Consider the following 9,352-nt stretch of genomic DNA (forward strand, 5'->3'; position numbering starts at 1 on the left):
CTTTTCCCCCCTCCACCTGGCCCTGATATTTTTCTAAGAGTGTTTTCACTTTACATTTTAGGGAAGACTTTGGATCTTCATAAATGAAAAGTTATGTAATTAAGTCTTCCATGACCAAAAAAAGTGAGGGAGGGAAGGATACTGTAATATACATAGGATATATATATTAAATCACTAATTTGTCTGTGAAGAAGTCTTCCTGATTAAAGTTGGTTTTAAGATTTAAAAAAATTGAGGCAAGCAATATGTCAGAAAAAGAATTCAGAGCAATGATTATAAGGATGCTGAAAAGGATCAAAGACAAATTCAAAAACCTGTGTAAGAATCAGGAGGAAATTAAGAAGAACCAAGAAGAAATGAAGAATGACATAGCCACAATAAAGGACACAATGGAAAGTATCAATAGTAGACTCGAAGAAGCTGAGGACCGCATCAGTGAGCTAGAAGACAAGGTAGAAAAAAAAGGCCAAGCTGACCAGTAACTGGAAAAAAAATCTTAAAAAGCAGGAGGAGAGCCTAAGGGAGCTTTGGGATAACAAAGAGATGAAACAACACCCACATAATAAGGGTGCCAGAGGAGAAGAAATGAAACAAGGAATAGAAAACCTCTTTGAAGAAGTAATAACAGAAAACTTTCCTGATATTGGAAAGAAAAATATCACACAAGTCAGAGAAGCACACAGAGTCCCGAACTAGAAAAACCCAAAAGGCTGAAACCAAGACACATCACAATTAAATTGGCAAACACCAATGACAAAGTAAGAATCTTAAAGGCTGCCAGAGAGAGACAGAAAGTTACTACAAGGGATTTCCCATTAGAATATCAACTGATTTCTCAACAGAAACACATCAAACCAGAAGGAAATGAAATGAAATATACAAAGTGATGCAAAGCAATGGAATAAATCCAAGAATACTAAACCCAGCAAGGCTATCATTCAAAATTGAAGGGGAAATCAGGAGCTTCACAGATGAAAAAGGCTTAGGGGGTTTATTACCACCAAGCCAGCAATGCAAGACATGCTAAAGGGACTGCTGTAAAGAGAAGAAATAGAAAGGGAGGAAGGAACACAGGCATAAAGAATAAATATGGCTACAAACAAGTACATATCAGTAATACATTAAACGTAAATGGATTAAGTGCTCTAATTAAAAGACATAGAGTAGCTGAATGGATAAGAAAATATGACCCATATTATGGCTGGGTACAAAAGTCTCACCTCAGAACAAAGGACTCACACAAACTGATAGTGACGGGATGGAAAAATATTTTTTAGGCAAATGGAAACGAAAACAAAGCTGGGGTAGCAATACTTATATTGGACAAAATAAACCTCAAAGTGCAGGCCATAACAAGAGATAAGGAGGGCCACTACATAATACTAAAAATAACAATTCAACAAGAGGGTATAACTCTGGTAAACATGTATGCACCCAATACAGCAGAACCCAAATATATGCAAAAGTTCTGGAAGATATTAGAGGTGAGATTGACAGCAATACAATCATAGTAGGGGACTTTAAAACCCCATTGACACCACTGGATAAATCCTCTAAACAAAAAGTCAGCAAAGAAACAGAAATCCTAAATAACTCACTAAATCAGATGGAATTGACATCTTCAGAACATTTCACCACAAAGACTGAGAATACACATTTTTCTCAAGTGTACACTGGACATGTTCAAACATACAGCACATATTGGGACACAGGCAAAGTCTATTCAAATTCAAGAAGATAGAAATCAAATCAAGCATCTTCTCAGATCACAATGGCATAAAATTAGAAATCAACTACAATAAAGACAATGAAAAAAATTAAACACTTCAAGCCTAAATAGCATGTTATTAAACAATGACTGCATTACCTAAGAGACCAAAGAAGAAATAATTAGCATCCTGGTAACAAATGACAATGAAAACACAACAATCCAAAATGAATGGAAAATAGTGAAAGCAGTCCTGAGAGGGAATTTTATAGCTCTACAAGCCTACCTCAAAAAATATGAAAAAATGGAAATAAACTATCTAACCCCACAACTTAAAGAATTAGAAAGAGATGAACAAGAAAAGCAGAGAGTGAGCAGAAGGAAGGAGATAATGAAGATCAGAGTGAAAATAAATGACATAGAGACTGAAAAAAATACAAAAGATCAATGAAACCAAGAGCTGGTTCTTTGAAAGGATAAACAAGATTGATGAACCTCGGAGAAACCAAGATAGTGGCATAGGTAAACACCGGAGTTTGCTGCCTTGAACAACCACTTCAAAAATACAACTAAAAGACGGAACGGACATCATCCAGAACCACAGGAAGGCTGGCTGAGTGGAAATTCTACAACTAGAAGGAAAGAGAAAAGCACACTGAGACTCAGAGGAGGTGCGGAAGTAAAGTGCAGAGGTATGGAGGCGCAGGCCGAAAGGGCTGGCAACTGAGAACGCAGTTGTCTTTTTCAATCGGGAGGGAGTCTCAAGCTCCTGACTGCTCTGAACTCCAGTTCCGGGCGAGCCTCTGGGGACCCAAACTCATACGGGGGCAGAAACTGGACTGTCTGGCATTGGGCGGAACTTGAGGGTGGCTTTCTCTCAGAGGTGCTTACAGCGATTACCGAGGAACACTGAGACCTGGGGCCTCTTAGGGCAGGGCTGAGGATCAGCCATAGCTGTTTGCTCCATTCTGTTGATTCCCCAAGACCCCACCACACCCAAACTGTGCACAGAGGCTTTTGCATATGAATGACCTAGCCCTATGCAATCTAAAATTACCTAACACACTGCAGCTGGGTCAGAGAGACCCAGAACATCCAAAAGAAGGCCCAAGGCCCCACAACAGCTTGCATTGCTTTACAGCTGGACCTCATCTGGGCACCTCCAAACACCAAACAAAGAAGAGGAACCTGCAGATCTCTCTGTAGCTCCTGCTGGGTAGCCTCAGCTGATGCTAAATTAGCACCTCCTTAGAGATCCAAGAGCCAGTGTACCCAGTGGTCAGAGTGGAACCATCCAGATTACAACTTCTCAGATACATAAGGGACATACTCAGGGGGCAGACTCAGTGAGCACCAAAGCCCCACTGAAGCAAGTCTTGCCCCATAAGGGTGTCTCCAGCACAGAAGTTCTCCCACAGTATACACAGCTGATTCTCACAGCCAATTGGCCTGGAGGTTAATTTCTCCCAGTGATACCAACAACAATCAAGGCTTAACTACAAGACTGTGCACACAGCCCACAAAGGGGTGCACCAAGAGTGTCCACCTCAGGTAATTGGGGAGGCTGAGCCACTGGGCCCTATAGGACACCTAGCACACAAAACCACTCTATCAACACAGGGAAACAGCCAAATTGGGGAGACAAAAAACAGGTCACAAATGACAGAAATGGAGGAAAGCAAACTGGATATAGAGTTCAAAACCACAGTTATAAAGTTACTCAAGAATCTTCTAGAAACCGCCAATAAATGTAATGAGACCCTTCATAAATCTAGTGAGACCCTCAAGGATATGAAAAAGGACCAACTAGAAATTAAGCATACACTGACTGAAATAAAGAATATTATACAGAGATCCAACAGCAGACTAGAGGATCGCAAGAATCAAGTCAAAGATTTGAAATACAAAGAAGCAAAAAACACTCAGCCGGAAAAACAAAAAGAAAAAAGAATCCAAAAATATGAAGATAGTGTAAGGAGCCTCTGGGACAACTTTAAGTGTACCAACATCCGAATTATGGGGGTGCCAGAAGAAGAGAGAGAGCAAGATATTGAAAACCTATTTGAAGAAATAATGACAGAAAACTTCCCCTACCGGGTGAAAGAAATAGACTCACAAGTCCAGGAAGCGCACAGAACCCCAAACAAAAGGAATCCAAAGAGGACCACACCAAGACACATCATAATTAAAATGACAAGAACAAAAGACAACAAGAGAATCCTAAAAGCAGCAAGAGAAAGAAAATCAGTTACCTACAAGGGAGTACCCATATGACTGTCAGCTGATTTCTCAACAGAAACTTTGCAGGTCATAAGGGAGTGGTCAGCAATGTTCAAAGTGATGAATAGCAAGAACCTACAACCAAGATTACTTTACCCAGCAAAGCTATCATTCAAAATTGAAGGTCAGATAAAGAGTTTCACAGATAAGGAAAAGTTAAAGGAGCTCATCACCACCAAACCAGTATTATATGAAATGCTGAAAGGTATCCTTTAAGAAGAGGAAGAAGAAGAAAAAGGTAAAGATACAAATTATGAATAACAAATACATATCTATCAACAAGTGAATCTAAAAATGAAGTGAATAAAAAATCTGATGAACAGAATAAACTGGTGAATATAATAGAATCAGGGGCATAGAAAGGGAGTGGACTGACAGGGACATGGGGGGTATGGAAAGAGACTGGACAAAAATCGTACACCTATGGGTGAGGACAGTGGCGGGGTGGGGGGTATGGTCAGAGGGTGGTGTGGGAACCGGTTGGAGGGGAGATATGGGGGGGGAGAAATAGGAACAATTGTAATAATCTGAAAAATAAAGATTTAATTTTTTTAAATATGGATGAACCTCTAGCCAGGCTCACCAAGAAACAAAGAGAAAGGACCCAAATTAACAAAATCAGAAATGAAAGAGCTGAAGTAATAACAGACCCCACAGAAATACAAAGAATTGTAAAAATAAAAAATACAAGAGCCACTCTACTCCAACAAACTGGACAATTTAGGTGAAATCAGTGGTTCTCAACCTTCCTAATGCCGCAACCCTTTAATACAGTTCATCATGTTGTGGTGACCCCCAACGATAAAATTATTTTTGTTGCTACTTCATAACTGTAATTTTGCTACTGTTATGGATCATAATGTTAATATATGATATGCAGGATGTATTTGCATTGTTACAAATTGAACATAATTAAAGCATAGTGATTAATCACAAAAACAATATGTAATTATATATGTGTTTTCTGATGGTCTTAGGTGACCCCTGTGAAAGGGTCGTTCAACCCTCAAAGGTGTCGCGACCCACAGGTTGAGAACCGCTGAGATGAAATGGACATATTCTTAGAAAAATACAAACTTCCAAAATTCAATCAGGAAGAATAAAAAAACCAGAATAGGTTGATAACTACTAACGAAATTGAAGCAGTATTCAAAATCTCCCAGTAAATAAAAGTCCTGGTCTGGATGGCTTTACAGGGGAATTTTATCAAACATTCAAAGAACTAAAACCTATCCTCCTCAGACTATTTCAAAAAATTCAAGAGGAAGGCCCACTTCCAAGCTCTTTCTATGAAGCCAGCATTACCCTAATACCCAAACCAGATAAAGACACTATAAAGAAAGAATTATAGGCCAATATTCCCGATGAACATAGATGCCAAAATCCTCAACAAAATTCTAGCAAATCGAATCCAGCATTACATTAGAAAGATCAGACACCATGATCAAGTGGCATTTTTTGGGGGGAGGAAATATGTGCTGCTTTATTTTTATGCTATAAAATTCCAAATGGTAAATTTAACATGACCAGATAATAAATAATCATTCACACTTTACTGAACACTCAGTAAGATCTGCATTAGGTCATTACCAACAAAATACAGTACAACCTTAAGTTCTCTTTAGAAGCCAGTATTCATGGAGGACACTGGATGAATAACAATATAACCAGTGTTAGTTTAATAATATTAGGGGATTACAGAGGAAGGAAATTCTATTTTCTTTCAATACAAAGAGATTTCAGAAATCCATGGCTTTATAAGTAATGAAAGCATTGCTAACTGTTTCTCATAATAGGAGATATAAAATTAGCCGGAAGTGGTACATTTGACAATAAAGCACAAGAAAAAAGGGGTTCCTAGACTGGAACGAACTTCACATATACTAACTGGACAATAAGCAAATACTCATCTTCTCTTCTCAATATTGTAAACCTTCATCCCTAAATTATACCTCCCACACTCTCATGAATTTTTAATTTTATAATACAATTAGAGGCCCAGTGCACAAAAATTTGTGCACTCGGGTGGATACCTCACTCAGTATCTGGCCTGTGCCCTCTCGCAATCTGGGACCCCTTAGGGGCCCCTTCCCCTGGCTTCTGGCACCAGTTTTCCTCCGGCGCCCAGAACCCAGGCCTTCGCTCTTCGCTGGGAGGGGCCCGCGCGGTGGGCGAGGGGCTTAGCTCTTTTAAAAATACTTCTGAATGTTTGGTAAATAACCCAGTAGGAATCTACTTTCTGAAACGTGCTGGTTGTTAAGGACTGATTTGGATAATCAACAAAATATATATTAAAATCCTAATCCCCAGAACCTCAGAATGTACCTGTATATGGAAATAAGATCTTTAAAGAGGGGATTACATTAAATTGAGGGAGTTCCAGTGGGACCCATAGCCCATCTCACAAAGTCCTTATAAGAACAGGAATGTTGGGGTCCAGCCCCAGCAGGTCCAGCAGTTCCCAAAGGTGTGGACAGAGTGGGCTAAGAAGGAATGACAGAGAGGCAGCGTTCAGGTGATCATAGCCAGGTTCTCTTTTTATTGTCCTGTTACATCTATATTTATACTATTTGATCCTATAAGCATGCCTCTATAAGCATTTTTTTTTTTTTTGCCGAGGAGATCATGGAGTCTGTTTATTGGGGGGTCAGTCAAAGGGGGAGCTGGCTAGGGTGGGGTAGGACAGCAGCTTGTCTGGCCCCCGATAAACCCAACTTGAGTCCAGAGCCTTGACCGCTTTGAAGCCAAAGTCTTCCTCCACTTTTATCTGCACAGGGACCAGCTCCAGAGTCAGCGGGGCTCCCGCCTGGCGCCCTTTCCGTAGCACTCACCGCCTCTTCCAACCGCTGGGCCCCTCTCCAGGGGCCGGGCTGCTGGCTTCTGTGGGCACTGGCATCCTCCTGGGCAGGGACAGCCCCTCTTTCTCCAGAGGCCCATTCTCATTGTTGCCTGTGGTGGGGGCATCTGTGCCCTGGCTGCACTTGTCCTCCAGTAAGATGGTGAACTGGCTGACCCTGTAGTCGTCACGGTAGGAGTCCAGCACACTCATGAGGAACCTCCGCTCCTGCTGGACTCTCCATGTTATCCTCTGTACCTGATGGAGCCTGTTCAGGACCTGCTAGTTCACCTGCTCGATCTCCCTGCAGCACGACCCAGCGCCTGGTACTTCCTCTGATTGAGTTCCCCTTGGCACCGCCACCGCCAGCCTTGGGCTGCCTCCTCCTCTTCATCTTGCTCCTGGAGGCTGGAGCTGCCCAGACCCCCAGACATGAACTCCACTTAGGTCTCAAGCTCGATCTCCAGGATGTGACCACCGAACAGCAGAGGCAGTGCCAGCTCCGAGCTGGGAGGTGCTGAAAATGCCTCAAAGCCCACAGCTGCCATGGACCCCTCTCACTGCTCCAGCTCCATTTCTTCCTGGCTCCTGGCGCAGAACTTCCAACCTTGCAAGCCTCTTCAAGTGCAAAATGACAGGCCCCATCCGATTTCATGGCCAGGCACCCAGGCCCTGGCCGCTAAGCCTCCTGAGAGTTTTAGTTCTCTATTTCCTGGTTGCCTCCCTCGCCCCACCCCCACCCCGAGTCCCGGCTGAAAGGCCCTGCTCACTGGTCTAATGCCTCGGCCAGGCATCTGAGTCACCCCCATCATTATTCCTGTCCCCACACGGCGCCATCTGACCACGGGGACTCTCCTCTTGGGAGGCCCCTGGGTCTCATTCTGGGGCCTGGCTGCATCGCCCTCGGGCACTGGATTGCGTGCCCCAGCAGCGACGCAGCCCGGCCTCTGGCCCCGTCTCTGGGTGTTCTCTGATCACTGGTGATCAGTGATCTGAGAAGCCAGGCGGGACAGGGAAGAGATGAACATCCGGCTTCTCTGATTACTGGCCCAGGGCTGGCAAAGGCACCCCAGTTCTCCAATCACAAAGGCTGCCTGGTTCTCCAGCTCTTGGCTGCCACCTGGGTTCCCTCAGCAGCAGGCAGCTTCTTCAGTCCTTCCCTTTCTCCTCCCATCATTGTGCCTACCTATGCAAATTAACCTCCATCTTTGTTGGAGGTTAACCGCCATCTTTCTTGGCAGTTAATTTGCATATCGTCCTGATTAGCCAATGGGAAGTGAAGCAGAGGTACGATTATTTACCCTTTTTGTCTTTTATTAGATTAGACTAGAGGCCCAGTGCACAAAAATTTGTGCACTCACGGCGGGAGGGGGTCCCTCAGCCTAGCCTGTGCCCTCTCGCAGTCTGGCACCCCTCAGAGGATGACCACCTGCTGGCTTAGGCCCGCTCCCTGGGGGATTGGGCCTAAGATGGCAATCAGACATCCCTCTGACAGCCCGGCAGCCCTCGGGGGATGTCCACTTGCAGCAATGAGCAGGCCTAAACTACAGTCGGACATCCTAATTGCTGCTAAGGAGGCAGGAGAGGCTCCCACCACCACTGCTGTACTGGCAGCCATCAGCCTGGCTTGTGGCTGAGCAGAGCTCCTCCCATGTGAGAGTGCCCTGACCACCAGAGGGCAGCTCTTGCATTGAGCGTCTGCCCCCTGGTGGTGAGTGTGTGTCATAGTGACCAGTCATTCCCAGTCCTTCTGCTGTTAGGGTCAGTTTTCATATTACCCTTATACTATATAGGATAGAGGCCTGGTGCACGGGTGGAGCTGGCTGATTTGCCCTGAAAGGTGTCCTGGATCAGGGTGGGGGTCCCGCTTGGGTGCCTGACCAGCCTGGATGACGGGCTGATGGCTGTTTGCAGCTGGTCACACACCCTTCAGGGTGGGGGTCCCCACTGGGGTGCCTGGCCAGCCTGGATGACAGGCTGATGGCTATTTGTAGTTGGTCATACCCCCTTCAGGGTGGGGGTCACCACTGGGGTGCCTGGCCAGTCTGGGTGAGGGGCTGAGGGCCGTTTTCAGGCTGGTGCGTGACTGAAACTCCCAACCTGTCCTTTTTTTTTAATTTTTATTCTGAGATTTATTTACCTTCTATGGCTGTCACTGGAGCTGAGAGCTGGCTTTAGCTCTGAGGCTCAGCTCCAGCTCTGAGACCTCGGTTTGTTTGGCTTCTATACTTGAAACACAGTTGCAACTCCAGCTCTGAGATCCCAGCTGGCTGAAAGCAGGTTTCTGGGGATGGTTTAGCTTCTATAATTGCAACATTGTTTCTTAGAGTGCAAGCTCAGAGCCCAGCAGCAGCAGGCGGGGAACCTTGGCTTCCTCCATCACTGGAACAAGCAAGCCTCCTGTTCGCTTCAGCTGCCTGGCTGCCGGCCGCCATCTTGGTTGGCAGTTAATTTGCATATCGCCCTGATTAGCCCATGTGAAGCATGTCAGAGGTATGGTTAATTACCATGTCTGTCTATTATTAGAT

General features: G+C 44.5%; 1 pseudogene; it reads right to left on the reverse strand.

Moving 5' to 3' along the window:
• Positions 1–6,635: 6,635 nt before the first annotated feature.
• On the reverse strand, positions 6,636–7,399 carry LOC132229351 (TCF3 fusion partner-like; annotated as a pseudogene).
• Between the last annotated feature and the right edge of the window lie 1,953 nt (positions 7,400–9,352).

This window comes from Myotis daubentonii, chromosome 3 (genome assembly GCF_963259705.1).
Source record: "Myotis daubentonii chromosome 3, mMyoDau2.1, whole genome shotgun sequence".
NCBI lineage: Eukaryota > Metazoa > Chordata > Mammalia > Chiroptera > Vespertilionidae > Myotis > Myotis daubentonii.